This window comes from Moschus berezovskii, chromosome 22 (genome assembly GCF_049115385.1).
Source record: "Moschus berezovskii isolate FMDL1 chromosome 22, NW_MosBer_1.0, whole genome shotgun sequence".
Lineage (NCBI taxonomy): Eukaryota > Metazoa > Chordata > Mammalia > Artiodactyla > Moschidae > Moschus > Moschus berezovskii.
Window position 1 is genome coordinate 49,747,703 of NC_142481.1, and position 27,543 is coordinate 49,775,245.

The 27,543-nt window shown below is 58.1% G+C and overlaps 1 protein-coding gene across 7 annotated transcripts in view; it reads left to right on the forward strand.

Moving 5' to 3' along the window:
• The window catches only part of CBFA2T3 (CBFA2/RUNX1 partner transcriptional co-repressor 3), a 79,534-nt gene that overhangs the window by 19,304 nt on the left and 32,687 nt on the right, over positions 1 to 27,543 (forward strand). The window contains exon 1 of one of the 7 annotated variants that reach the window (XM_055412942.2): positions 6,009 to 6,093. The exons of 3 other annotated variants lie outside the window; for them this stretch is intronic. The gene's annotated coding sequence lies outside the window, so the exon portion shown is untranslated. Of the gene's footprint in view, positions 1 to 6,008; positions 6,094 to 6,734; positions 7,126 to 7,145; positions 7,320 to 27,543 lie in introns of those variants that run through there. 3 more of the 7 variants (XM_055412943.2, XM_055412941.2, XM_055412940.2) reach the window with 3 other exon arrangements.

Here is a 27,543-nt window from a genome sequence, read left to right on the forward strand (position 1 = left end):
CTCCCACCTCTTTGACCCTGGGTGGACAGCTGCTGCTGCTGGTTCCCTCCCTCCCACTCCCCTGCCCTGTGTCCTGGCCTTGACCAGACACCCTCTGGGGGAACCAAATTAAGACAGTGCCCCATTTCCCAAAGCCTGTCTCTCCAGGGAGGAGTTGATTTAGGCAGCCCACCTGCCAAGCTGACCCCACCTGTAGGGAAGGCCTGATCCATGGGAAGCCTGCCTGTGCATGACTTGAGACTGCTTTGGGGTCCTGTTTCCCACAGTGTGGCCTTAGCCCACCCCCAGCCCCCCAGCATCACATGGTGGAAAGGGCAGGTTGGTAGTTGATTAATGCAGGCTGGGGCCTGCCTGCCCTTCTAATCCCAACTTGGGGAAGGAGCCAGCCACGGGGGCTCTGAAGCCTGACCCAGAGGGAGACATGAGTAATGGTGATCTCATCTTTATTTAAAGTTTTGATACTTTGCTCACATGGATTTTGTCATTATTTCTAATATTTTAAAATATTGGGTTAGAATGTGACTTATAGCAACCATTGAGGGGGGTCTTTTGATGCCCCTTAAATTCTGCCTCTCAGGTCCCCATCCCAGGAGACTTCATTTTCACAGTCACTCCAGGTGATCCTAATGTAAGTTAAATTTGAGACCCTCTGCATCAAGGGTAGAAGGCAATGGCACCCCACTCCAGTACTCTTGCCTGGAAAATCCCATGGACGGAGGAGCCTGGTAGGCTGCAGTCCATGAGCTCACTAAGAGTCGGACACAACTGAGTGACTTCACTTTCACTGTTCACTTTCATGCCTTGGAGAAGGAAATGGCAACCCACTCCAGTATTCTTGCCTGGAGAATCCCAGGGACGGGGGAGGCTGGTAGGAGGCCGTCTATGGGGTCGCCCAGAGTTGGACACGACTGAAGTAACTTAGCAGCAGCAGCAGCAGCATCAACGGTGGTACTTAATAAGCCAAAGCAGCCCTCAGATGACTGAGATCAAGACCGCCTAAAAAGTAAGGCATAAAGTCAGGTGTGTTTCATTGCAAGAAGCAGACTCAGTAAAACCAGCTTGAACAATAAGGAAGTGTATTATTGCACTAGAGTTCCAGAAGCAGGGTGGGTTTCAGGGACAAAACAGGTTGCAGGCTGATTCAGCAGCTGAACAATGCTCTGACGGGCCCCATCCCCTCCATCTGTCTGCCCCACCCCTGCATCAGCATCACCCTCGGTGCTGGCCACGGGCCCCCTCCAGACACAGCAGCGCCAGAAGCAAGGACACAGTGGCTTCCTCTTGACACCTGAGAGCTGGGACAGTCCCCAGAGCCCCCTCTCTGCACATCCCATTGACTGGAGTGGGTCATAGGCTCACGTCTGAGCCAAGAATGAGCTTCTTTCTGAACCTGCAGAAAGGCTGGGGCTGGCCAGGCAGGGTCTAGAGCTGGGCGGTATCCTGGAGTCCTGGAGGGATACTGGGCATGTCAGGATGGACACCTAAAGTGGGGGCGGGGGAGTTGGTGCTATGCCTGGAAGGTGGAAGAGGAGGTGAGCGACAGTAGGGTGGTGGGTCAAAGGCCCAGGCAGGCAGCATTCTCCATGGACACACCAAGAAGGTGTTTCAGATGTGGTTGACAGAGCCCCTTGGTGACAGGCAGAGCTGTCTTTGGGGTTGTGAAGGCAGGCACCTCTGCCCCCAATACAGCCACACCTGCCTTCCCTGCCTGTCTGCTGGGACCCCGCACAGCTGTACTCTACAGCCCTGATGCCAGGCACACAGGATGACCTCCACGGCCCTCCTGCTGTGTCTGCCTGGGGCTCTAAGTGAGCCTCCCCTTCTGCAGGAGGAGCCATCCCTGGATCCAAGTGGGTTGGGGAACCGAGAGATGCCCCTGGGTCCAGGCAGCTTCCTGCTGAAGCCCAAGACTCTTTCTGCTTAGACTCTTTCCCTGCCTTTGTGGTCAACTTAAAGCCACAAAATCTGGTGCCCACATCAGCTCAGCTGATGGCCAGGGCAGGACGCCGCCCACCTGGGCCCTGGTGCAGCCCCTCTTCCCAGCTTCCTTTGCATGGTCACCCCGCTCTCACTTCCCCAGAAAAGGTCAGCACCCCCTGCTGGGCTAATCCAAGATGCCTCTCTGTCTCCCTGCTTGCAGCAAACATAGCTTCTTCAATTCAGACCATTTTCAGTCTTTGCAACAAAATTGACAGAGGCCCATGAATTTGTCAGCTGACAGTCCTTAAAAATCATTCTTGGGACTGGTTACCCTGAGGTCCGGGGTAGAAAACTAATGGAAGGAGGCCACGGTGGTGTCACTAGAGCACATGAACTTCTCATTGTTGTTCAGTGGCTCAGTCGTGTCCGACTCTTTGTGACCCCCATGGACAGCTTCCCTGTCCTTCACCATCTTCCAAAGTTTGCTCAGATTCATGTCCAGTGTGTCAATGATGCTATCTAACCATCTCATCCTCTGCTGATCTGTTTACTTGTGTAACTGGGACTTCTTACAGTTGCACAGTAAAAATCCGTATAGGAATGGGATCCATGTTGAGGTACTCCTTCTTTTCTTTGGAAAAGACGCTGATGCTGGGAGGGATTGGGGGCAGGAGGAGACGGGGACGACAGAGAATGAGATGGCTGGATGGCATCACCGACTCAATGGACATGAGTTTGAGTGAACTCCGGGAGTTGGTGATGGACAGGGAAGCCTGGTGTGCTGTGATTCATGGGGTCGCAAAGAGTCGGACACGACTGAGCGACTGAACTGAACTGAATTGATGGGTGGATACACAAACTACTCCAAAAAACCTGCCCATTTATTAGGCATTTCTAATAAAAAATTTACCTTTTATGTTTAATAATTCTCAAAATGTGTAATAAATTCACATTATTTGTATCAGCTACGTACCACTTGTAATTAAAACAATAACCCAATCTAGAAGACAAACTTGAACACAAGAGAATGTTTAAATCTTGAGATCCCAATGTCTTTACATAGTTTTGTGTGATACAGGAATCTAAATAATTTCAAACTGAAACTAGGGCAAAATTCTGTTGGGGAGAATGGAAACATACAGTGAGGGGGGAAGGGGCTATGTGAAAAGTCAGGTGTCAGAGAAGCAGAGACTTTATACATTTTGGAAAACAGTTCTTTATTGGGTGTGCGTCTTGTAAATATCTTCTCCCATTCTGTGGCTTGTCTTTTCATTCTCTTAATAGTATCTTTCACGGAAGTTTTAAATTTTAATGAAGTCCAAGTGACCCAATTTTTCTTTCCTGGATCATACTTTTGATATTGTATCTAAAACTCATTGTGTCAGCTTGGGAGTTGGTGAAAATTCAGATGTTAAAGAAGATTTAGTTTGTGGATTTTTAAATGGACAAGGATGGCTATCAAAATGCTATCACTACTAGACCAGCAGTTTCTCTTTTATTTTGAAATATTCCTACTTAACGGTGCGGCAGATTTTATCCTCTCGGCAACTATTTAAACTTCTGGTGAAGATTTCTACGTACAACAGAAATGTATTTGAGGAAGTCCATCATCACTCAGAAATATTTTGTCTTCTTCTAATACTTATTTATCCGGCTGCACTGGGTCTTGGTTGCCACACATGGGATCTTCTATCTTCCTTGTGGCATTCAGGATCTTTAGCTGAAGCACGTGGGATCTCGTTCCCTGACCAGGGATGGAACACAGGCCCCCTTCATTGGGAGTGTGGAGTTTTAGCCACTGGACTACCAGGGAAGTCCCAGAATTATTTTTACAGACAAGTGGTCTGCAGTGGCTGGACGCCCAGGTTGAACTGGCGTAGTGAGACTGCAGCTTTGCCAAAGACCCAGGGGTTGTGCTGAGGCCACTTCCAGTCTGAGAAACCAGCCCAGGGGAGGCAACAGGGAGCCCAATGGATAGAGGCTGTAAAGCATTCAGCTTTCACCCATGCAGCTGCTCAGAGCCTCTGTCCCTCCACCTGTAATGTGGGGGCTCTAGGAGCATCTGCCTGATAGCTAAGGGAGAGTTAAGTGCTCAGCTCAGTGCCTACCGTCAGCAAACCTTCCTCAGTGTGATAGCTCCTGCCATGATTCACCATGACTGTTGACCAGGTAAAACTGGCCTGGCTGTTCCTCTGACCACTCAGTGCAGGCCTCAATCCTCCCAGGCAGGGATTCAGGAGGCTTTGGGCTGACTCGGGGCCTGAGCGTGTGGTCTCTGATGATTGCTGTTTCATTCCTGGTGTTTTGAGATCTGCCACATCTCCAGTGGTGTTCAATACCCTGCTTAAATCAGTGACATTGCAACTGGTAATTTAACACAAAGAACTGACAACCATGTGCTGTTTGCAGGGGATAAGATGCAGCGGACCCCAGGCTGGGCCCGGCTTCTGCTAACGCTCTGTGAGAATTCGGTGCTTGTCAGTCAGTCCACCTCCCTGCCCAGCTGGGAGCACCAAGGTGGGCTTCGGGGTGTCTGCTTGTTGCTCAATGCCCCACCTGGCCCACTGGTGGCTTGTTAACATCTCTGAAATCTAGCGGTGTCTTAGGATTATAACCGAGAGAGCATTCTCTTTTCTTAGCGGTGCAAGAAATGAGGAGTGTCTTAACATCACTGGTGCTTCAGAGTCCATGAAATAAGGGAGCTGGTGTCAGTGAACCCTGGTGTGTAAAGTCTTGGACGCTTGCTTTTAGATTCACATTCTTCTATGACCCATCTTTGCATGAAATGTTCCCTTGGTATCTCCAATCTTCTTGAAGAGATCTCTAGTCTTTCCCATTCTATTGTTTTCCTCTGTAACTTTGCACTGTTCACTCGAGAAGGCTTTATCTTTCCTTGCTATTCTCTGGAACTCTGCATCCCTTTCTCCTGTGCCTTTCCCTTCTTCTTTCCTCATCTATTTGTAAGACCTCCTCAGACAACTACTTTGCCTTCTTGCATTTCATTTTTTGGGGGACGGTTTTGGTCACTGCCTCCTGTACAGTGTTATGAACTTCCGTCCATAGTTCTTCAGGCATTCTGTCTACCAGATCTAATCTCTTGAATCTATTCGTCATCTCCACACACAAGTTTAGGACCGTCTGCTCTCCCCTGGGACAGGAGGGGTCCACACTTGATCACATTCTAAAAGTCAGGGGAAGGGAGATGCCAGAAACTTCAGTTCCAAGTAATCCTTCACCACACTTCTCTTACTTCCACAAGGATAGAGATGCAGGAGGTCAGGGACTGGCAGGGGCCACACAGTTGGTGACCCAGAGACTCTGTCCAGTGCCCCTGGGAGTGGCTATGAGGATGAGGCAGGGATGACCCCCTGCCCAGAGCCTTGCATTATGTTTCTACTGGCTTCCTTTGCCCAACTCGCCCCAGCGATGGAGAGGGGGTGGGGTGGGGGGTGGGGCTCACTCAAGGAGAAGGGCGTTTTTTGGCATACTGCTGTATTTTTGAACTTGGGAACTGGGGACCTTGGACCTTCACATACAGATTTATGCCAAATGAGATGTAGATCAGGGCTCTGCTGTTCCGAGTTCTGGACCCTCTGTCTCCTAAGACTGAGACTCTGGGTCCCCCAGCATGTCTCAAGGAAAACAGTCTGTGTGGGTTTGGGGAGGCGGAAAGGGGGAATGGCACCGATTTAACCAAAATGTACTAAGCGGGCAGATGCATCAGATATGCTGCGAAGCACTTCAGGGGAAGAGGCAAGTAGGTGCGGGGGGTGAGGTACGGTGAGGGCTGCAAGGCAGGGAGAAGGGGGAGCACAGAGGCCAGGGCAGCGGTTCGGGCAGTCCTGCAGACTGAAATTAAACGAATGGGATGCAGATAACGCAGATCACATGCAAACGCCCCAGGCCTGAGGCTGAGAGCCCGGGTCCAGTGTCCCCGTACTCCTGCGGGTAACTGGGTCAGCGTGGGCCCGAGGCCCCAGGCACTGAGAGCCGGGCGCGGCGGGAGGACGCCCCCTGCCGGCAGCGCGCGGAGGCGGCCCCGGCTCGGCCCACGCTGCGGGGGTGAAGGGGGGGGCAGCGGCCGGAGGAGGGGCGCCTGCTGCTCTCCTCCCGCCCGGACTCCAGACGCCGCGGCCGTAAAACTGCGAGGCGGGCGCCGCCGACTGCTCCGAGGTGGGTGTGCGCGGCGGCGCGCTCCGCTCCGGGCCCCCACCCGGCCGCCCAGGGCGCGGCCTGAAGAGCCGGCGGGGGTGGGCACGGGCGAGGGGCCCGCCGGCGCGCCTCCCGCGCTCCCTGCAAGGCACCCTCACGGCTTTCCTCGCGGCTCCCCGCCCACGACACCCACACTAACACCCGCCCCCCCCGGCGCCCGTGCGTCCCAGCACGCCTCCCCGCGCTCCCGCACCCTCTGCGCTCCCGGCTCCGCGGCCCCCACGCTCCCTTCACGGGCATCCCTCCCCCACGAGCGGCGCGCGTCTCTCCACACAGCACAGCGCGCCCACCCCGGCACCCCGCGCACCCACGCTCTCCCGACTCACACCCGCCCGCGCGACCCTCACACTCGCACCCGAGCTGCTGGCCGCCGGCTGCGCCCTAGAGCCTCCGGCCCCCGCGGCTGGCCCGCGCCCTCGGCCGAGTTCTCAGGGCGCGCCCCGGGGTCCGCGACCGCCCGAGTGGCTGGGGCGGCGGCGGGCGGAGTCACTCTCCCGCGCCGGCCCCGCACGGAGCCCGGCGCCCCGGGGCGGAGCTGAGAGCGATGGGCGCCGGGCGGGAGGCAGGTGGCGCAGCGGCGGCGGCGGGGGACAGGAGGCGGAGGCGGGGCGCGCGGGGCGGGGGCCGCGGAGCCCCGTGAGACGCTCGGGCGAGCGCGCGGCAGCCGGAGCCGGCGCCCGCGAGCCAAAGGCACGGCGGCTGGACCCGGCGCAGGCAGCGGAGGCCGGAGACCGCCCGGGGCGGCGTGCGCGCTTTGTTCCCGCGCGGGCGGCCGGCGGGCGGAGCGAGCGGCCGGAGACTGGCCTGGGGATGGCCCGGGCGGCCGCCCCGCACGCCGCGGCCCCGCCTCGCGCCTGAGCGCGGTCGGCGCCAGAAGACAGCGCGCGGATTGCCCCCAAGTTACGGAGGCAGGGACCGAGTTCGAAGGAAAAGCCACTTCAGGAACCGGGTCGCGAGAGTGCAATCGCCTCCGGTCCGCCGGACCTCTGGACCGTAAGTGCCTCGTCCGTCCGTCCGCGCTGCCGCCGCTGTCACTCGACTCCGTTCGTGGCTGCTGTCCCGGGGTCTCCTTGAAGCCGCACAGAGTGAATAGGCCTCCCGGGGACCCCCTCCCCACTTTGCAAAGTTGGAGCCCACAGCGGGGTGGGGCCAGCCCACTCAGCGCCCGCCCACCGACCACCCCCCAGGTGAGCCGGAGCTTGACCTGCTGGGGGTGTGGTCAGACCTAAGGTGGGACCTGCGTATGGAAGATGGGAAGTCTTGCGGGTTCCCCTGCTTTGCCTGCGCTTCCTGACAAAGAGGGCCCCGGGCCAGGTGACAGGGGACTAGTCGAGGGGTACAGGAGGTGACCCTAGAAGAGATAGACGTGCCTGTGGCCTGGCTGGGGAGGCGGGCCAGAGCTCCCTCTAGCCCCTCCCCTTCTTGTTTTGGTCGCTGGACATGCCGCCCAGCGCAGAGGCATTGAACATTTTTAGGGGTGAAGACTGCCGTGGGGGACGTTCTGCCCCGGCTCCCAGGGTGGGGAGGAGATCTTAAATAACAGCCCTTGGATACTGTCAGCTCCGGGGCCTCGGGCAAAACCCGGTGGCAGCGGTCCCACTCACAGGCTTTGGGAACCGTCCATCTGCATGTTGGGCAGGCCCAGAGCCAGGCTGTGGGAACGGCGGGGAGGGAGGTGTGAGCCGACGTGGAGGGACAGATGGCTCGAAATTCAGCCCTAGACGGGCTTACGTGGAGCAGAAGGCAGCAGGGCTGGTGGCAAACCACACTCTGAGCCGCCGGCTCTGAACACACAGCCTCAGGCTGTCCCTCCTTCCGGCCCCCCAGAAACTGTGTGTGTGCTCAGAGGAGTGCCAGACCCCCGCGACCTCCCCACCAGAATAACTGTATTCCCCAGCATTGGGGCTGAGGCTGGCTGACCTCCTCTAGAGGCCGGGGAGAAAAATATTTCCTTTGAGAACACAGATCTTGTGCTACTGTGAGGGGTTATCTGAGCAACGGTCAGGCCCCCACTTTGACCGGCAGCCAGGATGCCAGATCATTATATCTAACTGGGCATGTGTTTCCTCCCTGGACCCAGAAACAGGAGGTCCCCAGGGCAGCTGCCCTCAAAGGACAGGGGTTGGCCAGGGGCAGAGGACGGGCAACTGTTCTGGGTCCCTGCATTGCTCTCCCAAGTTGCCACAAGGTTTGAGAAACTTCTTCAGGTTGGGCTCCTGGGGGCATCCTTTCTGGGGCAGGGCACATTCACAGAGAGCTGGCACTGTGTTGGACAGTAGGGTCTTGTGTGTCACCCATCCCCCACCTCTGTCCTCTGCTTGGAGACCCCCAGGAGGCAGAGGGTTCTGCTCTGTGCAGCCAACAGCCCGGTCCGTAAAGAGCCGGGCTGCGTGGGGCTGTGTGTCTGAGCCACCCTCCTACGTGCGAGGGACGAGGAGTGGAGGGGTGCTGAGCGCAGGAACAGATGTGGCACCCGGGGCTCCCGAGAGCTCAGCGGACTCGGGTGGGAGGGAAAGTCACATTAGGACCAGTTTTCTGGCAGAATCCGGCTCTCTCTGGAGCCGCCTTGATCCGTGTGTGACTGGGGGAGGGGACGTGTCTCACAGGCCCACCCAGAGCCCCCCCTCCCCGGGCCAGCGAGCTGGCGGATGCAGGGTGGAGGTCCTCCTCTGGGACCCCCGGGAGTGCCCAGGCCACCTGCCAGCCCTCCCTCTGTCACCAGGTGATCCACGTAACTGAGTTACCACCTCCAGGAAATCTCTCTGATTTGGCTGCACATATTTTCATTTCTGCATGACTGGAAGAAATTAATTTTCCTTCCTACGCAAGGATCTGGAGACGCCGGCAGGCTGGGTCAGTAATCCGCAGGATCCAAGCCTGCGAGGCTGCCCTGGGGGCAGGGGGGGGCTGGCTCTGAGCGCTACTGGTTCCTGGGCAGTCAGGGAGGGCAGCTGGCATCCAAGGAGGCATTTCCCTACCACCCGGAAGTGGCCTGGCACTCTCGGCGGCCTCCCTCCTCTGTCCAGTTGTGTTTGGGTTGGCTGACTCCTCCCGGGCCTGCAGGATGGCGGTTGAATTCAGCTCTTCTGAATTTCCTCCCCAGTCAGTGTGTGTGTATGTGTGTGTGCACGTGTGTGCTCAGAATCCAAAACAGGGGTGTGCTGAAGAGGTCGCACACAGTAGGTGCTAGATGAGTGCTGTTCTGAGAAGGGAGCAGGCGCTTCCATGGGGCAGCTCCATCCTGCCTGTGACGTGGCTCTCAGGCACATGGTTCCTCTCCAGCCCCCCGTAGCACAAGTCACCCTGGGGCAGGCATTGCCTAGCCAGGCTCTGCGCTCGAACTCACCACCCCGAGTCTGCAGGACAGCCCATGGGGGTACTTTCCCTGTTTCACAGACGCCGAGGGAAGTGCAGGCTGTTGATCCCATGAGAGGAGCCCCGGTCCTCCCTCCAGACAGCAGCCTCCTGGCATCTGTGTCTGTGGGCCTGGCCCCCTTCCTGCCTGTAAGGATTCCTCCCACGCCTGCTGGGTGCTGACAAGGGGTTAGTGCCCCAGATGTCAGCACTGTCACCTGGACACAGACTCTGGCACGTGGGCACAGTAACTGACACCCAGGGCACTCCCTGGGGCTAGGGTCCACGGGGATCGGGGCCGGGAGAATGAGCACCTTCTGCCTTGTTTGGGTCACAGAGGCCTGAGGCCAGCTGCCTCCCCTTCCCACCACCCACGGTAGGAGCTGAGGGGGTCAATGTCCTTTCAAGGCCCTCTGGACGGCATTGGCCATTGTCTGGCTGTTACAACAGGGTATCCAGGCATAGCATTCTGATGGGCAGCTAGTGTCACTTCCCAGACCTGGGGGGTGGGGTGCAGGGTGGAGGAGGAGCCTAAACTCTGAAACTGGTAAATGCAGGAATGTGGCCGTGATCGGACTTACTGGACAGGACTGACCTGGAAGGTGCTTGTCACCCATGGCTCTGTCACTGGACACGGGGTCACCCAGACAGGGGGCAGAGTCATTGTCATGAAGCCCCAACAACAGCTCTCAGGCTGGCTGCAGGCTTTGCCCCTCATTTGACCTCAGGACAACCCTGAAGGTGGGCACCCTTGCCGTCCCATTCTCCACATGGGAACACTGAGGCCGGGAGAGACTCACGAGAGGTGGGTGCTGCTCCCATGGCACTGGGGGTGGACAGGCCCCTGGAGCTGTCTGCTGCGTTCAGAAACCAGCCTGGCCCTGTTCCAGGACCACAATGGCAGCAAGAGCTTGGTTTCTGGAAGCAAACTCTGGGCTGGCATCACCCTTGCAGCCTCAGTGGAAAGACCCAGGCAGAGGCCTGGAGCTCAGGATGGAAACTCGGGACGAGGAAAGTGAGTCGTGGGTTCCAGTTCTCGCTTCTGAGTTCACGGCACGCACAGGGCGTGGGCTGATGGCTGAGTGGGGCCTCTGACAACCTTTGGCAATAAAACAGAAGTTGGGACTCTGCTCGCTGTAACCAGGGACGCGCCGGGGGCCAGATGTCTGCAGGAAGGAAAGCAAAGATGCATTTGGCTGTGATAAGGAAGCCGCCTCCTGGGGCCGGGGCGCCCGCAGCCCTGATCAACTGTCCACCCGCAGGCTCCCAGCCACCGCTGTCCATCCCACTCCCTGTCCACGGATGCTTCTAGCCTCCCCGGGGCCTGGGTGCTCAGACCCCCTGCTGCCCCTGAGGCTGGAGCGTGGTGGACGTGGCAGGAGGAGGTTTGGGAGGATGTCCGGCCCTGGGTGCCTTCTGTTTACTTGGGCAGAGAAAAGTCCACAGCGGGGGTAGGGTAGGAGTCACAGCTGCCGGGGCAGGTCCGTGGAGCTCCCTGTGCACCTGACGGCCCTAGGCCACGTGTGGGACTCACAGGAAGTGTTCACCTGGTGATCCCGACCCGGGAGGGCCCAGAAAAGCCAGAGTGAAGCCAGGGTTTTAGGAAAGGAGAGGCTTCCGGCTGCAGTGGCCCCTCTGACAGGCAGGCGGGGAACGTGTTGAGAGGCTGGAGAAGTGGGGGTGTTCAGGACCAGAGGAGGCCGCAGCTCACACCCAGTTTGGGGAGCTTCTGCCCTGTGTATCCAGGCTGTGGGGAGGTGGGGGGAGGGACACCACCTGGCTTCTCTGAGCTGCTGGGATTTGAAGCCTGGTTCCCCTCCTGGCAGTGGCCGTGTGACCCTCAGCACACCACTCACCCTCTCTGAGTCTGTTTCGATGCTAAATACGGTCTTACTGGCTCCTCCCTCTTGAGGTTGTGAGGAGGGTGGATGGTCCTGTGTATCTGGCTGACAGGTGGCTCTAGACGTGGTTGTCACAGGCCCTCTCTGGGGGACACTCAGTGCATCCTGGGTTTCACTGGTGGGTGTGAGTGTCGGGCAGCTCCATGTCACACCCTGTTGCTCTGATTCCAGCCCACACCCGTGTCCTCCTGCCCCAGGTCCAGAGAGATAGGCTGTGTCCTCAGTGGAGCCCAGACCCCTGTGTCTGCTGACCCCATCCCCATGCTGGCGACACAGCTCAGAGCTGAGCACAGGACCTGAGTGTCCCCAGGGACCATGCTCCACTCCACCCCCCTAGTTCACAGGGGAAACGGGCCCAGTGGGAAACGGCGTCCCATGGCTACTTGGTGGCAGAGGTGGGATTCCGACTCGGGAACCTCCGTCTTCTCCCTACACCTGAGTCCCCAGGTGGCTGTTGTGGCTTCTCCTGGGGGCCTTGGGCTTCCCCAGCCTCACCCAGCCCTGCCGGACTCATGAGCGCAGTGAACCGGGGCCTTTCCTCCCCACCTCCCTGCCTCTGAGGAGTCAGAGTGGGCCGGAGGGCAGCATTCTGCTTCTGAGCTGGCCGTGTGCAGGGTGGTGGGGAGGGCAGCCATTCGTGTGCTGTCATTTGCACACCTGGCTGTGTGAGCGAGGCCCTTCTGCCGCTGCGGAAAACATCGGGGCAGGAGAGTGAAGGGCACGCAGTCCCTTCCACTCCCACAAAGAGCACTCCTGCCTTGCCCCACCAGGCAGGGGACAGGACAGGGGACAGGACAGCACCGCCCTCCAGTGACCCCGTCTGCCACACTCCTGGGAGCCCGCACTGGACCGGGCAGCCCTGCAGGTATTCCTTTTACCCATGGCAGATCCCCACTTATGAAGGCTCAGGTTGGGGGACTGAGACCCTCTCCATATGGCCCACCGACCGCTGGTCTTGTCCCCTCATGTGGTCTTTGCCCAGACAGCTCCCTGGAGTCCAACTGTGTGTGGACAGGGAGTCCCCGTGCCCTGAGACAGACTCTCTACACACAGCGTCACCTTGGACCATTCAGAGGCTTTCGGCAGTTTGGAGCTTGTGTGCTTGGCTTGTGATCCGAGTAGCTCAGTGGGACTGGCCATGTGCACCCTGGGACCCCCAAGACTGTGATCACAGGAGATGCTCTGAAGGGCAGCTTCTCCCGGGATGCATCAGCCTACACGGCCCGGCGAGCCGTGGCCATGCAGAGCAGACGTGTGCCACTTAGGGTTGTGGCCACGTGGAGAAAAAGGAGAAAAGAAGAAGGAAACCCACATGATTCTAGTGATATGTGTTATTTAATCTGGTGTCTCCAAAATGTTGTTATCTCAGCATGTAGTTGATTTTTTTTAAGTGTTGAGATCTTTTTAAAAAACACTTTGAAATTCCACGTGTGTTTTACATTTGCTTTGAGTCTGAGTTCAAAACAGCCTTGTTGGTCAGCTGGTGACCACCGTGTCGGACAGAGCAGGGCAAAGGCACAGGGAGTTCCCCAGTGGCGGCTCTGCCGAAGGGTGCTGTGGTGGCCCTGGGGGTGCCGGCGTGCGTCTCTGAGACGTGTAGTTGGGGACAACCGTGCAGAGGTGACCAACCTCAAACAGGAGGGGCTGGGACCAAACGGGAGGACCGTGGGGCTGATGGACCTGGACAGGACTCTGGCCTTCATCCCTGGAGTCTCCAGAGCCCAGGGAAGCCCCCTGAGTGGAGCTGACTGGTGGGAGCTGATCAGGTTTGCACTTTGAGAAGATGGTCCTGGGAGACAGGTGAAGGGGGACAGGGCCAGCAAGAGGCGACATCCAGACACAAGCACCTCAGAGGGCAAGGCCATGTCTAGGAGAAGCAGGTGCCCCCCCAGCTCTGTAAACTGAGGATGGGTGAAGAAGCCCCCTCATCCTGGTAGGATGGTCTGAGGCAAGGGCGCTTACTCATGAAAAGCAGTTCTTCCCAGTGCCCTGCCTTTCCCTCTGCTTGGTGGCAGAGAAGGGAGCTGGGCAGCTGCAGGGAGGTCCCTGGGAGGAAGGGAGCAGCTCACTCCAGGGACCACAGTGGACATCACCTACCATGGGAGCCCTGTGTGTGAGTGTGCATGTGAAGTATGTGTGCAAGGCTGTGAGAACCAGGCAGAAGAAGGATGTGTGATCTCCCCAACTGTCCCTAGGGCAGCTACCCAGGTCACTCGTAGAGGAGCCATGTGACCTGCCTAGACGTCCACACTCTGACAGCTGCAGCAGTGCGTGTTGTACCAGATCCCACCTACGCGTCCCAGCCCAGCTGCATGGCGAACCCTTGAGCACTTGCGAAGGGTGACCCAGCTCACACACACATAGACAAAGACTGTCTTAGAATGCCTGTCACTACACACAGACGAGGACTGTCCCAGGCCACCTGTCTCTACACACAATGACTGTCCCTGGCCACCTGTCACTACACACAGACGAGGACTGTCCCTGGCCACCTGTCTCTACACACAGACGAGGACTGTCCCTGGCCACCTGTCACTACACACAGACGAGGACTGTCCCTGGCCACCTGTCTCTACACACAGACGAGGACTGTCCCTGGCCACCAGTCACACAGACAAGGACTGTCCCTGGCCACCTGTCACTACACACAGACAATGACTGTCCCTGGTCACCTGTCACTACACACAGATGAGGACTGTCCCTGGACACCAGTCACACAGACAAGGACTGCCCCTGGCCACCTGTCACTACACACAGACGAGGACTGTCCCTGGTCACCTGTCTCTACACACAGACGAGGACTGTCCCTGGCCACCTGTCACTACACACAGACGAGGACTGTCCCTGGCCACCTGTCACTACACACAGACAATGACTGTCCCTGGTCACCTGTCTCTACACACAGACGAGGACTGTCCCTGGTCACCTGTCACTACACACAGACAACGACTGTCCCTGGTCACCTGTCACTACACACAGACAAGGACTGTCCCTGACCACCAGTCACACAGACAAGGACTGTCCCTGGCCACCTGTCACTACACACAGACGAGGACTGTCCCTGGCCACCTGTCACTACACACAGACGAGAACTGTCCCTGGCCACCAGTCTCTACACACAGACGAGGACTGTCCCTGGCCACCTGTCACTACACACAGATGAGGACTGTCCCTGGCCACCAGTCTCTACACACAGACAAGGACTGTCCCTGGCCACCTGTCACTACACACAGACGAGGACTGTCCCTGGACACCTGTTACTACACACAGACAATGACTGTCCCTGGTCACCTGTCTCTACACACAATGACTGTTCCTGGTCACCTGTCACTACACACAGACAATGACTGTCCCTGGTCACCTGTCTCTACACACAGACGAGGACTGTCCCTGGCCACCTGTCACTACACACAGACGAGGACTGTCCCTGGCCACCTGTCACTACACACAGACGAGGACTGTCCTTGACCACCAGTCACTACACACAGACAAGGACTGTCCCTGGCCACCTGTCACTACACACAGACGAGGACTGTCCCTGGCCACCTGTCACTACACACAGACGAGAACTGTCCCTGGCCACCAGTCTCTACACACAGACGAGGACTGTCCCTGGCCACCTGTCACTACACACAGACGAGGACTGTCCCTGGCCACCAGTCTCTACACACAGACAAGGACTGTCCCTGGCCACCTGTCACTACACACAGACGAGGACTGTCCCTGGACACCTGTTACTACACACAGACAATGACTGTCCCTGGTCACCTGTCTCTACACACAATGACTGTTCCTGGTCACCTGTCACTACACACAGACAATGACTGTCCCTGGTCACCTGTCTCTACACACAGACGAGGACTGTCCCTGGCCACCTGTCACTACACACAGACGAGGACTGTCCCTGGCCACCTGTCACTACACACAGACGAGGACTGTCCTTGACCACCAGTCACTACACACAGACAAGGACTGTCCCTGGCCACCTGTCACTACACACAGACGAGGACTGTCCCTGGCCACCTGTCACTACACACAGACGAGAACTGTCCCTGGCCACCAGTCTCTACACACAGACGAGGACTGTCCCTGGCCACCTGTCACTACACACAGACGAGGACTGTCCCTGGCCACCAGTCTCTACACACAGACGAGGACTGTCCCTGGTCACCTGTCACTACACACAGACGAGGACTGTCCCTGGCCACCAGTCTCTACACACAGACAAGGACTGTCCCTGGCCACCTGTCACTACACACAGAAGAGGACTGTCCCTGGCCACCTGTCACTACACACAGACGAGGACTGTCCCTGGACACCTGTCACTACACACAGACGAGGACAGTCCCTGGCCACCTGTCTCTACACACATACGAGGACTGTCCCAGGCCACCTGTCTCTACACACAGACAATGACTGTCCCTGGTCACCTGTCTCTACACACAGAAGAGGACTGTCCCTGGCCACCTGTCACTACCCACAGATGAGGACTGTCCCTGGCTACCTATCACTACACACAGAAGAGGACTGTCCCTGGCCACCTGTCTCTACACAGACGAGGACTGTCCCAGGCCACCTGTCTCTACACACAGACAAGGACTGTCCCAGGGCAGTTGTCACCACCATCTGCATGGACTGTCCCAGGACACTTGTCACTGCATGGACTGCCCCAGGACACTTGTCAACACCATCTGCACAACTATCCCAGGAAGCCTGTCACTGTACACAGGAAGGACTGTCTCAGGACACTTGTCACCATATGCATGGATTGTCCCAGGATACCTGTCATTACAATCTATAAGGACTGTCCCAGGATGCCTGTCACTTCACACCTGTGTGGCTTTGTCATAGGAGAGCCTCATTCAGGGTGTCAGGCACCCAGGTGAAATCTTGGCCCACAGGCTCACTCTCAGCTGCAGTACATTGTTTGGTTTCTTGGAGCCTCAGTTTCCTCTCTGTTAATGTGAAAACTCCTTTTTGAAATCTCCACAATTATGATCATTTAATCACTGGTAAGGGATCAGCACAGCTCCTGGCCCAGCTGATCAGCATGGCCTTGGGGGCTTCAGAGTGGAGGGGACAGGTCGGGATGGTCATGAGGTCCTGGGCCTGACCCCGGGTTCAGGAGGCTTTTCTCTGAGTCTCAAAGTGGCTGAGGTTCCTTCACTGCTGCCCGGACCCCTTTCTGGCTGATAATCCTCATGTCACACAGGACATCAGCCTAGTTAGGCTCCTGGTTCAGGAGGTTATTAGGGGAGACCATCCTGAGGTCCTTCTTGGCCTCTGAAGGGTGCGCCTCCGGATGTGGGGCATGCCTTGGAAGGTAGCAGGTCACCGACTGGTAGGGCCCCGCCTCACCATCTTCCTTCCCAGGCCCATGAGCCCAGCTGGGTTGGGGTCAGCAAGGGAGAAGCTGTTCTGCCTACTTGTCGGGGTGGGGCCCCCAGGTGAACAGATTGCCGCGCCTGGGAAGAGGGGCAGGACTCTTCTAGTTAGCGCTGCCGCAGGCTGGTTCCATGTTTCTGAGGTCCGTCCATGTTGTCACATGTGCCACTGCTTTCCTTCTTTTTAATGACTGAGATTCAGTGACTCAGATCTGCACATTTTGTGTGTCCATCGTCAGTCAATGGACACTGGGCCTCTTCACCTTTGGTGAGAGTAGATAATCTGGAGTGAACCTTCCCAAGCACCTTCTTGGCGGGGGTGTGTTTTCAGCTTTCTTGGGGTCACTCCTGGGACAGCATCTGCTGTGCTGAGTGGTCATCAGTTTAGGTCACTGTCCTCCAGGTTTCAAGGAATGATTTCACATGAAAAGCCTCCTGCCCTGGTCACCTGGCTTCCCTGCATCACGTCCCCGTCCCCGTGTCAGCTCACCCCTTCCACAGGTGACCACACCCTGGCCTGGAGGTGGGGGTGGGGAGCATGCAGTTGTCCAAGTCACTGGCTGGCAGGACGCCCCGCCAGGAGCCTGAGGGTGGTTGGGACAGCAGGGCTCGTCTGCCTACAAGCTGTCCTTGTGTTTGGTTCTACAAACACTTACTGAATCTCCCTGGCACCTGCGTCCCAGGTCCTTGGCATGAACAAGATTCTGCACCTGTTCTCTGGTTTCTTTCTCCCCACCCCCGCAAACTCAGAGGAAGTAGTTTGGGGCCACCATGTGTCAACCAGAGAGGCCCCCTCCGGGGACAGAGCCAGATTGCCAGTGGCTTCGAGACCACACAGCCCTCCCCCTAAATGTTCAGCCCGACCCACCTGCCTTGCTGTGTCCCCAGCACCCCAGGGTCTGGAGGGTCCCTCTGCCTGTGTGTCCCGCCCCACATCCGCATGGCTCCCGCCATCCTGCTCCAACCCACCTGGCAGTCCCCTCTGCTCTGAGTGCCCCCCATCCCCAGCCACACCTGTGTCCCCACAGCCCTCAGCACACCCTCTTCTTTGCACATGACCACGTCTCCTCCCCAGGAGGTCAGCTCTGTGAGGGCAAGACTTCTGTCTGTTGGCCCTGCTGCCTCAGAGCCCAGGCAGGCACCTGACACACAGGAGGCCCAGGGTGGGCAGGAACGTGTGTCACCTGTGAGCGCCCCATTTCCAGGCAGTGATGCCAGGGTCACGGCTGCAGGGACGCCCTCGCTGGGTGCTGGGAGAGCGCTGTTTGAACAGCAGGGCCCGCCTGCCTGCAAGCTGTCACTGTATTTGGTTCCACAAACATCTATCTCATCTGCTTTCCAGCCCTGGAGTCGGGTTGTGCGTCCTGCCTTCATGGGGGCACGGAGGGATGGAGAGCCAGGGTCCTGCCTATGTGGGGGCATGTAGGGAGGCAGCCGGGGTCATGCCCTATGGGAGCACAGAGGAGGTGGCCAGGGTTCTGCAGGGCCGTTCGCTGAAACCTGACCCTACTCACTCTCAAACAAAGGCTCCTTGAGGGCCCACTCCAGGGGCAGCTCGGAGACAGAAGAGGGCACAGCCCCGAAGGCCGTGGCCAGGACACCCCAAACTCCACGGCACAGACTGTCAGGTGCCGGCTCTCAGATTCTGCCCCTCCATCTGACTGCCCAGGACTGGGGACTCCTCGTGCGTAAGGAGCCCGTGTGGCGGGGCTGGAGCCCCAGTTCTGCAGGAAGAATTATGGAAGGCTTCAGGGTGGAGGTCAGGACAGGCCTCTGAGAATGGAGACCCCATAGATCTGGGCCTGGGGCAGAGGAGGGGAAGGCAGTGCAGGTCACCCTGGGTCACCTTTGCTTCAGTCTCCCCAGTTGAGACATTCCTCCCCATCCCCGTGGAGCCACTAAGAAATTAGGTGTTTCCTTCCCAGCATGCCAGGGAAGCCAAGGCTTTGGAGTCACCGCTGAGCCTGGATGGGACCGGGTTGGCACCTGGTGGTGTGCCCATCCCCGATCAGCTGACACAGCTGCTGTCCCCCTCGACATCCCAGCTGTCACCTCATGGGGGAGCAGGGGACCAGGTAGGGAGGTCCCTGGAGAAGGATAGGTGGACCTGTCCCTCCCCCAGCCTGTCTGGACACAGGGCAGAATTCGAATACCCAGGTGCTGGTGAGGGTACGTGAAATAATCATTTTCCACTTTTCTGCACATCAGAAGACCATGTAGCTCTTGATGTATGGGAGAAATTCAGTTCCTCGCTCTTCCTCTGAGCTCCCGGCTGGTGGGGGTGGGGTGGGACTGATGGAAGCCACACGACCCCCAGCTGCACAGGGGCTGGGGGGGCCTGCGTTCTGACTCCAGAGGCACTGGCCACCCCCCACCCCACTCACGTCTGCCCATGGGCGCCCCTCCCAGGATTACCCTCCTTTCCAACTGTTGTTTCCTTCCCAGATGAAGCCCTGGAGGCTGACCCCAGGGTAGGGGTCCCTGCTGCCTGGCACAGTGCACGCCCAGCAGCTGTGAGGCACCAGCTCAGCTGGGTGACACTTAGATGAGATAAGCTGTTGATGAGAACGTAGTTGGTTTAGGCGCTTGTTCCTTTGACAAATAGCAACTGAGGGCCTGCCATGTGTCGGCCGCTATTCCAGAATCCAGCAGATGGACCCGCCCTGGTGTGGCTGCTACTCTGTTTGGGGAGAGATGGACAATAAACAAAGGGAACAAGGAATGGGCAGGGCCTGGGACTGGGGGGTGGGGCCTGTCCTTGCCAGATGCAGCTTTTCTGAGTAGGTGACATTGAGCTGAGGCCTGGAAGGGAGGCAGCCAGGGGGCCACCAGGGCACAGCCCTCTAGCATAGGGGACAGCCAGTGCAAAAGCCCTGGGGCAGGAGTGTGCCTGGCACATTTGCGGGCTATCAAGGTGGCCTTGCAGGTGGAGAGGAGAAGCACAAGGGAGGAGGACAAGGGGATGGAGGATGGCCTGGGAGCCGCCTGTGGGCATTGAGAGCTTCAGCTGGTAGAGGTGGTGGCATAAATACTAAGGCATGAAAAAGTCGTCCATTTCCTTTGCGCTGGGGGTTTGCACTGAAGACTCATAGAGCTGATACAATGGGCATCCTGGCTTCACCCAGGGGTCTGCCTGATGCCCCCTCATGACTGCATAGCAGTGGCCAGTTTGTCCCTGGGGGAGATCTCTGCCCGGAGCTGTGCCTTTGTGGCCAGCAGCCAAAGCCTTTGTGCGGGAGCCCGGGGTGAGGGACCCAAAACCGGTCCTGCCGTTTCGCCGGCTGTTCTGTGGTCCCACCACTGGTGGGCTTGGTGCTCGCTCCATCCTCCTGATTGAGCTGACCGCCAGCGCTCCAGCTCCATCTGTCCCGAGGCCTGGGGGTCCATCATGCGGGAGGAGAGGAAGGAGAGTTGCTTGTCCCCTGAACCCTATGCTACCTGGAGAGGGTCAGAAGATGGACATTTCAGAGACCAGGAGGCCCCATGGGCATCCTGAGGAGTTTGGCAACCAAGGGGGTGGAGCCGGAATAGCCCAGAGCTGAGCCTGGTTGCCGCTCGGGTCAAGCCTGCTGGCTCCTGGGAAGCTTGCTGTGCTGGAGAGTTGCAGGCCTGAACTGCCTGAGCTCATGCACCTGCACCACTGTGGGGTGTCCCTGGTCAAAGAGGAGTGAGTGAGTCCCGCACACCCTCCCCCAGCGCTGGGCACACAGAGGCTGCCTACAGCCTGTGGGTGTGGTTGGGGTGAGGCCTCTGGACACGGAGATGTTTTCCATCCAAGGCACCAGGGCCTCCTTAGTCGTTCTGTTTTACAATAAATGTCCCTGTGAAAATGTTCACACTGACCAGGCAGAAGGTGTCATGTGACTTTGGGCACTCCCGCAGCCTCTGAAGCCACCATGGTCTCCCCACTTCTCTGCCTTGGAAAGATACCCCCAGGGGAACACGGGAGATGAGGGCGCAGCCCTGGATGAAGTGCTATGGACTCCACGTGTGCCCCAGGGCTCAGGACAGGCCTGACCGAGCCGAGGGGAAACCCAAGGGGCCAGCGGTGGCCTCGGTTTTCCCTGCCGTCAAATGGGGAGATAGCCTTGGAACTTTCTCAGAGACAAGAGGGGAGACCAGGCAGAGCAGGAGGACGCCACGCCCCTCTGCCAAAAACCCCCAAGACTGTTTTGACTCAGCAGGGCCCCACCCCCAGATCTCCTTGGGGTTCTGTGAGACCATGTGGTGGAATGAGTCAAAACATCCAGAAGGTTCTGCCGGGGAGGGAGGCATGGAGCCGGCTTCCCGCTCGCCTCCCCCAGAGCAGCTGCACCGCGGCTGCACCAGAGCTGGCCCATCTGCCTGCCTTGGGCCGTCCAAGGTGAGGAGGAGGGGCTGGAAACAGACCCTCTGTCCATCAAGGACACAGCCCATTCTCTGGATCAGGGCTGAGGGCTGGCAGGTGAGGCTGCCGCTGTGTGATTCCACCACTATGTGACCCCAGGCTGGCTCCTGTCCTCTCTGTGCCCCTCAGAAGCAGCATGGTGGTTCCCCCTTGGGGCTGGTGTTGCATGTGGACACTCTGAACCTTGGACTTGATTGACCAGTGAGCTGGCCTGCGGTTTCTGGTTTCTGCCGGACAGCCCCTTATTATAACTGCTGCACATGGCCTGTGTCACCTCTGAGGGGGTGGGTCCTCCGTTCGCACAGAGAGGAGGTCACCAAGGTTTAAACTCCGAGGTACAGCCCTCCCTGGGCAGATACAGCCTCCAGGGTGCAGAGTTCCTGCCCTTGACTCTGGTCATCGTGTGCCCTTGCCACAGACCTGGGGTGGGGGCTGTACCCGAGGGTTCCTGTGGCCCTTTTCCTGTGGCCACCACCATTCTGAAGTCCTGACTGGTGAGTCTGGGCTCCTCCCCACAGCTTGGCGGGCCCTCTGAACCACACAGGGCTGCCAAGGAGCCCTGCAACTGGCTTTGCTCCTGGCTGCTCCTCAGTGAGTCCCAAGTGTGGAGACGTGGTCAGGTGGGCCAGCACGCGGCTCCCCACACCAGACCCAGCTGCCCAGCATGATGCAGGAGCTGCTATTAGACATGTCTTGTGGCTCAAAGGCCCCAGAGAGAATGGCCAAGAATCTGGATGACTGATGGATGTTGAAAGGGACCCCCACTGGGCAAGGCTGAGGTGCAGGCTCCCCAACAGCCTGCAGGGCAGGCCCTTACCCATGCTGGCCTTGGCCTCTAGCAGCTCAGGAAACTGCCCAGCTACACACTGTGTTGAGCCTGGTGGCTTGCCTGGAAGGGGAGGCAGGAGGGGATCGGTGGGCAGAGAGGCTGGCAGGAAAGCCCCAGTATGCTCATGCCGATGCTGTGAGGCAGGATGAGCATCCCTCCTCTTCCAGGGGAAAATGCTGAAACCAAGCCAGTGGAGGGACTCGCTCACAGCCTATGGCCAGAAACTAGACAACGCCCAACTCAAACCTGGAGGCTATGCCTGGGAGACTAGAAATCTGGAGGGAGTGGGTTGGGTCCGGGCAGCAGGGTGAGTTCAGGCCAGACCTGTGCACATCTGCACCGTGGGGTCAGACCCACAGACCTGCCCTTTCCAGCCATGCGCCCCGCGGTTACAGAACCTGTGAGTTGTCCCACCTGTAACATGGGTGTAATAACATGTTTTACATTTCACTGTTACTATTAAGCAACAGAAAAGCCTCATGGGGCTGTTGGAAGGATTAAATGAGCAAATAAACTGTGGATCACTTGGTACTTGCTGTTCTCCAGCTCTGCTTCAAGGTTGGGACAGGATTCCGGGTAGGCACTGTGAGCTGGGACCCGACCTTGGAAGGGGTTGGCTTCTGGACTCCGGCCTGTCCATCTGTGGCCTGTTGACCCATGTCTCAGAGAAGGCTGGTGCAGGCAGCCCCCTGAGCAGGTGCCCACAGGCAGTAGGAGAGGCAGACTGTTCTCTGTTCTGGAGCACTGTTTGTGAACGTGGACTGGATCCTGGTACCTCCCCATTACTCCATATGTGATGCGAAGGTAGACATGGCAAATCAATCTGCACGCTCCAATGGCTCTGGCAGACATCACCAATCAATGTCAGGCACACCTTTCCCTTTGAGCCCACCTGAGGCAGTGGCATCCTTCTCATAGAGATGCTCTGCTGCCTACCTCTGATGGGCCAAGTGGAAACCCACCAACCACACCTGCTGGGCAACTGTGAGGGCCAGCCAACTCTGACCACCTCTGCTTCTGTGAGCCGTGTAACCTGGGAGGGGGTGGGGAGAGCATCTGTGGGAGGTGGGGGAGGGGGCACCCCAGGGCCCAGCAGCTCCAGCCCCTGGAGACAGCATGACTCCCTAGCTTGGTCTTGGTGATGTTGACAGTGCAGTAAACACATCCTGGAAGTAGGGCTCCTGCTGGGTTCAAGTCCAGCCCCTCACGAAGGCTGGTATGACCATGTGATACCTCAGAGGGTCCTCTCCCAAGCCAACCCCATGCATAGGAATAATGACACCTCCTCTGTGAGCATCCCTGGGTAAGGTTCACTCGGAGACTTATGTTCGGGCGCCTCCTGCCTGCCTCCCCTGGGCTGGGTTCAGGGAAGCAAGCAGAGAGGGCAGAGAAATTACAAACCGTGGTGAAGGCTGTGGACGAGGAGCACAGGTGATGGGTGGGCGAGGGGAGCTCCAGGGGTGGCTCCAAGGCCTGGTGATCAGGGTGCCACCATGCGGCATTTGTCAGAGCAGTATTCCCCTCCCCCAACCCCACGCGGGCCTTCCTCGAGGGGGTGCAGGCCTCCATCTCCAGCTGCCCACCTCCCCCAGCAAAATATGGCTAAGACATAAGGGCCCCCTTAAGGCCCCTCCTTCCTCTCCAGTGATGGGGAGGAGAGTGGCTGGAGGAGGGGAGAGTGGGAAAGGGGAGGGCAGAAGGGCCTGCTGGAGGGGGTTCCTCACTCCCTAGAGTGAGCTGGGAGCCCCGGCCGGCCCCCATCCAGGGCCCTTGGAGGAGGTGCCCACCCGGCAGCCCCAGATCAGGGAATCCCGGCTGGCACCACGCCACCACCTCCCTGCCACCCTCATCCACCAGGAGCCAGACACAGTCCGGATCCTTGCCAACTGGGGGAAGGGCATGCACTCGGCTTCGCCTACTCCCAGCCATCCTTTCTGCTGCCTGCGTGTAATTAACAGAGTAATTAAAAACAGGATGAGTTAATTGGTATTCATTTATGTGGCAGATGTTTTTAATTGAGGCAGGAAACAATTTACCTGTTTACATAAACAATGGTAAAAGCAGGCTTGTAAAACACATTTTTTAAAATATTTTCCTCCCCCTTCCTAAAAAGAATTGAAATCACTCGGTCTCCCCTGCGCCTCCGTGTGAGAGCGGTAGGCCCCGCCCGGGAGGTGCGTGCCAAGAGGAAACATCTGCTTAAAAGGTTTGCTTCCAGAGGACTCTGTTTGCCTTATATCCAGAGGAAGGAGGTTGTTCCCAGGTTGTGGGGACACCAGCTTAGAGGGATGCCTCTCCAGGGGGTCGCTGTGGTATCATACCCAGGTCCCAAGGGAGCTCTGACCTCCTGGGTGGGTGGGCCAAGGCCGAGGAGACCACCCAGCAGGTTGGGTGGCAGGGCTGGGAAATAGCAGGGAACCCTGTCCAGTCAAACCAGGGGCTCCTCTGGGTAGGGAAGGGGGCTTCCCTTCCACCTGGATTTGTGGTAGCTCCAGTTCCTCCATCGCATGGCCACCTTGGGGACTGTGGTGTCCGGCCAGCAGGCCCTGTGTTCCTGGGGTCCGACCCTTTGGCCATTGCAGGGGGTGTCCCTGGGTGGAAGAGCAGAGTCAGCCTCTTAGAGGGCTCTAAGGAGGACCTCCAAGAAGTGAGTGCTCAGGGTGACTCCTGTCTATAGATTGGCACTCATTTGGCACTTGCTGTACTCTCCAGCTCCTGTTAACGCTGGGGGCAGGGCTCATCTCCCCATTTCACAGGTGAGGAGCCTGAGGCCGGACTGAGCACACAGCCTCCAGGTCTCGTCGAAAGAACTCATAGCTCGTGGAGCTGACGTGTAGGCGTCATGGCTGCCCCTTCCTCGCGAGTACACGCACCGAGGGTTATATTCACACGGAACTATCTAGAGGGGTCTATAGACCCGTCAACAGTGGTTACCATGGGCGGGGGCTGGGGGTTGGGAGCATGCCTTTCCCGCGTGACTAAAACCCCAAGCTGGGCCAACTGCCGTGCTCACCACGGGACACGTCGCTGACTCTGAAAGTAGGAAATAGTGGGGTTCCAGGAGTTGTGTGAGGTTACGGGGGTGAAACAGGTGGCCCATGGAACTCAAATGTACATGATAGCTCTCTGCAGTGAAAACGGGCTACATGGGGCCCCAGAGGCTCCTGGCCTCCCCTCCAGGGGAGGATCGGGGCCATGCCGTTGGGGTGACAAACGGTTGAAATTTCTGGAACATTTCAATGGTCCGTGGGGGCAAGAATATGGATTGTTTGGAATCCTTCAGGGAGAAGGGCCCTGGGAAGATGGCGCCCAGAGCTTGGCGCCCAGAGCTCCGCACCCAGGACGCCAGAGAGGCTGGGGCTTAGTGTTCTCCTTCCACGCTGCCAGGCCTCTTCGGCATTGCTGTGTTTTAGTCATAAGAGTAACCGCAGTTATCTGAGGTGAGCAGTAGACAGAGTTGCTGCAGCCAGAGGTTCTGGTGGTATTCTCAGGAGCTTCCAGCCTGCACCAGTGCTGTGTGACCCCAGGTGCAGACCTCAACCTCTCTGAGCATCTGGGAAGGGAGGCAGTGATGGTCTCCCCAGTGTTGTGAGCTTTGACCACAATTATGACAATGACATAAATGTAAGCACCCCTGCAGCCTCCCCTCCCACCTTTACCGAGTTCTCTGCCAAAAGAAGCACAAGTTTTTCAGGGTCCCAGCCTCGCCCATGAAGACAGAGGCAGGAGGATGGGAGGGTCTGGGGCCCCGCATCGATGAAGTCTCTCCTGGGCTAGTCTTGGTCCCTGGGTGTGCGGATGGGGAGGGCCCTGGGCAGGGCCTTCCATGTCCAGGAAATGAGAGCACAGAAGAAGGGTTGGGTGTCTCTGGGCATCTCGCCAGATCCACGGGGGTTCTGCAATGGGCACCAAGACACACCATGTCGGGCTGACACTCATCACAGCTAAGCCAAACCAGCTCTCAGGTCATCCTTAACGAAAGTGGGGCGTGAGAGTTGGAGACGCCCCTGGTCCCCTGAGCAAAGCCTGCCCAGACCACCTCCTCAGCTCCAACCTCAAACCTACTCCAGCTGGTGCCTGTCACCACTTGGGGTCCCTCCCGCGTGTGGGCAGCATCCTGCATTGATGTCTCCGGTCATGGGTCACTGGGGCCTTCACAGGTCATGCGTGCCGAGGCCGGCCGTTCTGTGGCTCAGGGCTGGTGGGAGGATCATCTCACTCTCAGGGATGCGCTCGGAGGGGCGTGCGGATGGGGTAAACCTCCAGCCCTAAATACTGCTTAGCGTTCGCAGGAGCAGCGCGATGAGTTTATATTTTGGCAACATTCCTCTGGGGAGTTCAAGGTGACATGCAGCCAGTCTGCATGCTTTCCAACAATGAAAATGCTCAGCCTTCCGTGGTGCCTTGATGCCATCAGGGGAATCCCTAACCATGTGGCCTGGGTCTCCAGAGCCCCCAGCCTCCCCGATCGCTGCCCACCTTCGTGCACGGAGTTCCCGCTGCCCCGACTTCCCCAAGCTGTGCCTCTGCCAGACGCCCTTCCTGGCTTCAGGCGTGCACACAGGTGCAGATTCTTCTCCTCTCAGGAGGCTCCCTGACTCCCAAGCACCCGATCCATATGTGTGAGCGCCAACGCGGGACTTTCCACTTCATGCGAATCTGAGCACCGATTGGCCTCAGAGGCGTCCTGGCCAAGCAGTTCCTTGAGTTTTGTCAAGTCGTTCTTGAAAACAAGTGATCTGGATGAGTGTATCTGTTAAGTGAAACTTTGTAGTTGTCTGTCTTGGTCAGAGTTGGGGTGGGCACAGTGCTGGTGGGCAGCAGGCAGTTTAAGAATAAATCAGGAATTACTTTAAAAGTGCCGCTGGTACAAGAGGCAGGCAGAAAGGAGGGGGTCCTGCTGCCCCTCCCCAGGGGCAGTTTCTGTTTCCTTGTAGAGACACTCTGTACATATTGGATCATCTTGTATTCCAGGGGCTCCTGTGGTCTTTTTTGGGGTCATACCCGTCCCCCAGGAAATGCGCATTCCCACACTCTGCCCCCTGTTGCCACAACCCCTCGGGGGACCATCTTCTGTTCAGACTAAGTGTAGGTGGTCCTTGGCTCTAGGAGGACTTCCCCCCAACCCCCATCTGCTGGGGCGCCTCCTGGGGTCTCAGGGTCCCCCACCCCTCACATCCCTGCCAGGTGTGTATGTGAGCAAAGCGAAGAGCTGACTTAATAGGGGCTGGCCTGATCCTGACAGTGACGTCAGCCCGAGTGTACAGTTGAGGAGACTCAGAGGAGCAAGCCTGGCCAAGGCCACCCGAGTGATGAGGCCGTGGCTGGACTCGGGCCTGCCGGACCCCAAAGCTGGCCTTTTCCCACTACTGCTTGACTTCGTGGGCTGGCCTGTGTGTCCACCACCCCCACCGCTGTGAGCTCCAGGAAGGGGCTCTGTGTCATGCTTCGGTCAGGATGTCAAACCCCCAACTCATCCACCTACCCATCCACCATCCACCCACCTCCCGCTCAGCCTCGCATGACTCCCTCTGTCCACATGCCCACACCCCTCAA